A 7,462-nucleotide genomic window follows, 5' to 3' on the forward strand; every position below is an offset into this window, starting at 1 on the left:
AAACTGACAGTGCAATTCAAAAACTTACATGACTCTTGAACCATTTCGCAAATCCTGCCATTTTGTGGCAGTAACTCCTTTTTGTAGATGTTGCACAACATAGTGATCGCGTCAAACATCTAAATATATAAGAATGTGCTGCAAGTTTAGTATATTACGATGTATAAGCTATAGTACTTAGCACTTACTTGATATAAGGTAGTATCTCAGGACAGTTATTCAACACATATCAAACCATTTTGTCCAAATCTTTAGGTTTGTCCTCTTGTCGACTCTTCCCTGTAACTCGAATAGAATAATCGAAAACATTGAGCCTGGGATTGTCATCACCCACCTCTTTGCTAAGCTGATCAGTTGTTTCAATGTATTTTGAGCAGAATGTCAAAGCTTCTGTAGCAATATAGGCCTCTGCAATGGAACCCTCGGGTCTAGCTCTGTTCCTAACATAATCCTTGAAAGTGCCTAGCCGCCTTTCAATAGGGTACATCCAGCCATACTGTACTGGACCTCTAAGTAGTGCCTCATTAGGTAGATAAACAGTCAAATGTACCATCACATCAAAGAAGGATGGAGGATATCTCTTCTCAAGGTCGCATAGGATAGTTGGTATCTTGTCTCTAAGACGCTCCAAAGCATCTATCCTTATATTTCTACTGCAGAGTTCTCTAAAGAATTGTCCCAACTCTCACTACTAGAATCTGCAAATAGCCCTAGGGCCTAATACCCTAAGCAAAAGGGCAAAAACACTAGGGAAACCATTTCCCCTAGTGTATACCCTAGGGAAATCGCCCTAGGGCTTCAGTGGTGGGGGAATCTCGGTTTCCCTTGGGTGTCCAAGGTATACCCTAGGTAACATCTACTTTCCCTTGGGTTTCCAACTCTAGGGAAACTGGCGACAGGAGGCCATCCCCGCTGACGTGTAAAGTAGGTTTCCTTTGGGTTCACTTTGTTCCTTAGGGAAATCTTCTATAACGGCAATGACCGTTAGCCCATAAAACCCCTTGAGTTTAGGAACCCTATGGAATCATTACTTATAAATAGTATAGTAAAAACACACACCTTCGTTGTATTTGCACAAATGTATAATAGTTGTACATAATCACTCCAGAAATTTAAAGACACAAAAGCAACACACGCACACACACATATATATATTAACCATAATCATTTTACATGTCAACAACCAGGAGCTTACAGAAGTATCCTACACTTCACAAAGTGTCATCTAACTAGGATTGTCGCACACACTATAAATCATGCAAGTCACTGATCCAAGAGATCACAACCATCGGCATGTGCATGGCCAAAAAGAGGAGTGGCGGGTTGCACTTAATTAAGTATGCATATCCTAGTAACAAGCATTGGCTTCCAATTTATCGACACAAAAAGTTTATGGCACTTCCTTCACAACCGCAAGAGACATCTCAAAAAGGAGGTAGTTCGTCACCGGGCGGAGAGAAATTTCTAGTTTGCATCAAAAGAGACAGCAAACATTCTATCTTCTGCTCCATGCGATGTATTATTCATATTTTCAGCACCATTAGTTGATTCACCTGTGGAGGGCTGCAGAAATGTCTTTTTTAGAATCTTGATATATCAAATCGTAAATAATGACTACAAAAATGCTTAGTTGATTCAACAGCAAGATAGATGTTAAACTATGTAGCGATGATTGGCGTGCATTGTTATATATAATTTTGCATCACAAAGTTTGCCATCAAACAACACAATGCTTATAATGAATGGAAAGATTTACCCTATGTAGCAATTGAACCATGGCTGAGAAAACCCTTTTGTTTGTATTTTTTCTTACAATATACTTAACATATTCTAATAAAGATGGTAAGCACCACATCACTGAAATGTCCTGGACTGCTCTAGCTTAATGTACATTGATAGAAAAGGCTCAAGCTACTACAAATACCACAAATGCCTCCTTATTTTCAATTAAGGACCTAGAGAAGAGCACATAGCAGAGGTAGTACCATAGCTTCAAGGCTGTTGTGTTATTAGTTGTAACATATTGTGTGGGCAAAATAGCTTCAACACAATAGCAATAAAAAAAACAGATGCACATTTGCTGCTATAGTGCAACCTATTCCTTTTCTTTTCTTATTTGGCCGATCTGGTGTTATTGCCTTCAAAAGAAATATGCACATACCATTTCTGGAGAAAAGATCGAAGACGAAGTGGTTAATGTTGAAAAAGCTGGAGGTGGAGGTATAACAATACATGGAATCTCAGGCCCTTGAATTCCTTGAAGGGATGTGATGGTCTGACATTTTTCATACAAATTAGAAAGCTATATCGAATGGCTTTACACACCATAAGAAACTTATGCAGACCACCAAGGCTACTCTCCACTGTAGTCTGGACAGAATTGTTAGCACACCATTTGGCTTTCTCACATTTTTTCCTCAATGTATGTAATTCTAACCAGTGCCTAGCGCAAGAAAATAGATATAAGTTAAACACTACACCCCAAGGTATCTCATAGTGTAATATGTCAAACACCTCAAGGTGTGCTAAACAGTAATGCGTGGATTAAATGATAACTCACATGTCCCCATCAGGTCTAATCAATGGACGTTTAGACTCATTTGCAATAGGCGCAGTAGAAGTTCTGCAAAACCTCTTAAGAATTTGGGGGGTGGAAGCCACTCGTCATCCTGTAAAATTGAATTCAGATGCATTAGTAAGGTCCACAAAAACCATAGTTTCAAATCGCGGGCGAAAAGACCGCTATCGCGGCGCTATCGCTGCATGAAATCAGCCCCGCGATTTGTTTCCTTACCAGAATCACGGGAGATCACGCCGCAATCGCCGGAGATCGCGCTGTTTCTTCATTAATTATCGCGGCAAATTTCCCTTCCACGATTTCCGTTCGCCCGCGATTTAAATCTATGACAAAAACACAACTAAAATTACACATTTCTGAGTAGGGTTCAGTATAGCAGCAGAATATATGTGCATAAAGTCATAAAATAACTAGAGATAAATATAACCACCAGAGATACAATTGTAAGTTCAACACGAAGGGAAACAACCAGAAAATCAACAATGTCCAGATTTAAAAATACATGGAGGAAAATGTCACCTCAGACAGAAGAAAACTATTAGAAATCATCAATCGCTTATGCGATAATTGCAAGTCCACTCCATCTTCTGATTCTGTATTAGACAACGTTAAAGAAAAAGTTTTCCAGAATTATGTCAAGCACATTTCAGATCGAAGTACTCTGCACATGCTCGCAAGTTAGCCTATTTTTAGATCTACCAGTAGGTTCACTTCCCTTAATTAACTAATGAAATCTGATTAGAAATGTGATGGAACATGGCCATGTGAGCTCACCTAATTAAGCCTTGGTTCTGATTTCTGAAGTTGAAGCACACGTCTACAGCTTCGGCAGGTTGGTCTCAGTCGTGGGCGGCAGGGTAGGATCCACCGAGGGCGGCAGGCTAACTAGGATCCATCGAGGGCGGCAGGGTCGGGCGAGCATCGCAGTGGCGGAGACCTCCGGTGCATCCGAAGCTACCGAGGGTGGCCGGGTGGTCAAGGCCCACACGGCCACCGCCGGTGGCGGCTGCCTCTGCAGCGGCAACCGCGGGAGCCCAAGTCTGCAGCGGCGGCGGCCGCCGCCGCCTACAATGGCGATGGCTTGAGGAAGGCGCGGGCGGCAAGGCCATGGATGAGCTGCGCCGCCGTGGTTTTGGTGTTAATTTGGTGGCGCTCTCGGCACTGGGGTGGGATTTAGGAGGAAGCTCGTGCGTCTATAGGGGAGGGATTTGGGGGAAAACTGCCTTCGCGCGTGTACAGGGGGAACTTTCCCGCGTGTACAACCAATTCCGCGCGCGCTCGCCTAAAAAACTGGCGGGCTGGATACGCGCCTGATACAACCAATTCTGCGCGCGATGTACGCCAATTTGAGCTAGCCTCTTTTTTCTTTTGTACGGACCCATGAATTTGAGCTAGCCTCTGCAAAAGAATATACTCCCCTGTACACGCGTTTTTTTTGTGGAACTTTACACGTGTGTATTATATATACAGTACGGACGCGGAGTTTCTGCATCCGGGCTCATCTGCACCCCCTCTCAGAAAAAAATTCAAAACAAATGCTAGAAAAATTCAAAAAATCCCACATTTTTTTGGGTGGTAGATAATTTGATGCGTGAGGTCCGCTCCAAATTTCAACCCATTTGGACATCTGAGCAGCTCACAGAAAAAAAGACAAAATCGGAGTATGTAAAAATGTTTACTGTTCATGCACTGTTCTGACCCGATTTGTCTTTTTTGCCGAGAGCTGCTCAGATGTCCAAATGAGTTGAAATTTTAAGCGGACCTCACGCATCAAATTGTCTACCACCAAAAAAAATTGGAATTTTTTGAGTTTTTCTAGTATTTATTTTGATTTTTTTCTGAGCGGGAGCAGATGAGCCTGGGCACCGAGTTGGATTTCCGACTAAAGGGGACGCGGACTTTCTGCATCCGGTAATGGCGATTTAACTGTATGCATTTGCTGCCTTCTTTTTACTAGACATATCATGTACCAAGTCTCTAGACTGCCGTGGTTCCATATTTATTGATATGAATTCATTCTCATTCTGGTTGATTTTTTCAAACTGAGAAATACATAAAATACATAAATGTGTAATACCTTCAGAAAGATTTAGGAGATAAGGTAGCCGATGCATTACATCTCCCACAAAAATGAAATATTTTCCTTCACCAGTAACCCTTAATTATTGAATGGAATTGAGCTAGCATATGCTGATTTTTTTTTCCTTTGTTAAGAACAGGGACATTCTTATTGGACTACCACTATCTATATTTTTCCCAATAGGTAAGCAGCACTCTTACTTCAAATTTCCAAAGATATGTAATCTAAAGTGGGGTCTCAGGGAGACTTTTCAAAACTAAGTGGAACGGTTTGGCTTGGAATTTCCTTAGATAGTTACTACTGCCTTGTAATAATTACTATAAGCTGCAACAAAGCTGGCTTTCTTCTGATAAGTATATAAATAGCCATCTCTTTATATACAAACATTATAGCTCATAGAAAATAGTGCAACTTCAATTGTTGTAGTCGTGCTTTTTATAGCAAAGTAGTAGTGATCAATATTACCATGTTTTTACAAGATGGAACTAAAATATTGGTCCGACGTTTGTTGTTTGCCAACTTCACGTTTAATAACTACATTAGCCAGTTTTCTTACACACCTGATCAAATTTGTGTTGGAAATATGCCCTAGAGGCAATAATAAATTAGTTATTATTATTATTATTATATTTCATTGTTCATGATAATTTTTTATTATCCATGCTAGAATTGTATTGATAGGAAACTCAGATACATGTGTGGATACATAGACAACACCATGTCCCTAGTAAGCCTCTAGTTGACTAGCTCGTTGATCAATAGATGGTTAAGGTTTCCTGACCATGGACATTGGATGTCGTTGATAACGGGATCACATCATTAGGAGAATGATGTGATGGACAAGACCCAATCCTAAGCCTAGCACAAGATCGTGTAGTTCGTTTGCTAAATCTTTTCTAATGTCAAGTATCATTTCCTTAGACCATGAGATTGTGCAACTCCTGGATACCGTAGGAGTGCTTTGGGTGTGCCAAACGTCACAACGTAACTGGGTGGCTATAAAGGTACACTACAGGTATCTCCGAAAGTGTCTGTTGGGTTGGCACGAATCGAGACTGGGATTTGTCACTCCGTGTAAACGGAGAGGTATCTCTGGGCCCACTCGATAGGACATCATCATAATGTGCACAATGTGACCAAGGAGTTGATCACAGGATGATGTGTTACGGAACGAGTAAAGAGACTTGCTGGTAACGAGATTGAACAAGGTATCGGGATACCGACGATCGAATCTCGGGCATGTACAATACCGCTGGACAAAGGGAATTGAATACGAGATTGATTGAATCCTCGACATCGTGGTTCATCCGATGAGATCATCGTGGAACATGTGGGAGCCAACATGGGTATCCAGATCCCACTGTTGGTTATTGGACGGAGAGTTGTCTCGGCCATGTCTGCATGGTTCCCGAACCCGTAGGGTCTACACACTTAAGTTCGATGACGCTAGGGTTATTAGGAAGACTTGTATGTAATTACTGAATGTTGTTCGGAGTCCCGGATGAGATCCCGGACGTCACGAGGAGTTCCGGAATGGTCCGGAGGTAAAGATTTATATATGGAAAGTTGTTGTTCGGGTTCCGGGAAAAGTTCGGTTTTTTCCGGTATTGTATCGGGAAGCTTCCGAAGGTTCCGGAGGATTCCGTAGGGGTCCGGAGGTCCGGAAAATGTTTCACCACGTCCAATACAGCAGCATGGGCTGTAGGGGGGCGCCCTAACCTTAATGGGCCAAGGGCACCAGCCCCCCCAAGGCCCATGCGCATGGGAGAGGGGAAACCCTAAGGGGGAGGGCCTCCACTTGACTTGGGAGGCACTCCTCCCCCCTTTGGCCGCCGCCCCCAACCCTAGATGGGATCTAGGGGGGTCGGCCCCCTCTCTCCCCACCTATAAATAGTGGAGGGGTGGGAGGGCGGCCACACCCTTGAACCTGGCGCAACCCCTCCCCACCAATACCTCTCCTCCTCCGCGTGAGCTTGGCGAAGCCATGCCGAAGAACTGCCACTCCATCACCACCACGCCGTCGTGCTGCTGTTGGACTCTCTTCCTCAACCTCTCCTTCCTCCTTGCTGGATCAAGGCGTGGGAGACGTCTCAGTTCCGTATGTGTGTTGAACGCGGAGGTGCCGTCCGTTCGGCGCTAGGATCATCGGTGATTTGGATCACGACGAGTACGACTCCATCAACCCCGTTCACTTGAACGCTTCCGCTTAGCGATCTACAAGGGTATGTAGATGCACTCTCCTTCCCCTCGTTGCTAGATTACTCCATAGATTGATCTTGGTGATGCGTAGAAAATTTCAAATTTCTGCTACGATCCCCAACAATTTGTAGGACAATAAACAGGCCACGAGTTCATGCCTCTTCAAGCCTTAGTAAATGGAACGAAAAGAAATAAGTCTTGATGCAAAATTTTAATATTTATGGTCTTAAAGGTTATGATGGCAAGTTCTATTCTTTTGTCTTCCAGACCTTGCTTAATACAAGATTTGAACCTTGAATTTTGTTGGTTATGAGTCAATTATGTTGCCTTTGTGCCTTCTATATCTAAGCCATATTTGTATGAGTGAATTATGATGGCTTTGTGCCTTCTAGACCCTAGACCTGACCCATCCTTGTATGAGTTAATTATTATCTTAAGCAGGAAAGAAGTGCATTATTTTTTGGGGGTTTATTAGCTTTGTTAGATTGTAATGCTTTCAATGTATAGTTGGAGTTCTACACTTTTACTATTTCTGATTATAATTCAAAGCAGCCATACAACACATGACATTCATTTCATTTCATTTCATAAATCCATATGTCAGC

At 42.7% G+C, this 7,462-nt stretch overlaps 1 long non-coding RNA gene across 3 annotated transcripts; it reads right to left on the reverse strand.

Moving 5' to 3' along the window:
* Positions 1-1,111: 1,111 nt before the first annotated feature.
* LOC125521266 (uncharacterized) lies at positions 1,112-3,810 on the reverse strand. 3 transcript variants are annotated; one of them, XR_007289127.2, is made up of 6 exons: positions 3,353-3,810; positions 3,098-3,171; positions 2,795-2,901; positions 2,561-2,669; positions 2,162-2,443; positions 1,112-1,563 (listed from the first exon to the last, which is right to left on the reverse strand). It is a non-coding gene; the product is annotated as an uncharacterized LOC125521266 (long non-coding RNA). The 3 variants fall into 3 exon arrangements; XR_007289126.2 differs by having other exon boundaries at positions 1,112-2,443; positions 3,353-3,809; XR_007289128.2 differs by lacking the exon at positions 3,098-3,171 and having other exon boundaries at positions 1,112-2,443; positions 3,353-3,809.
* Positions 3,811-7,462: the final 3,652 nt, after the last annotated feature.

The sequence above is a fragment of the Triticum urartu genome, chromosome 7A, assembly GCF_056163025.1.
Source record: "Triticum urartu cultivar PI428250 chromosome 7A, HENAU_Tu73, whole genome shotgun sequence".
Classification (NCBI taxonomy): Eukaryota; Viridiplantae; Streptophyta; class Magnoliopsida; order Poales; family Poaceae; genus Triticum; species Triticum urartu.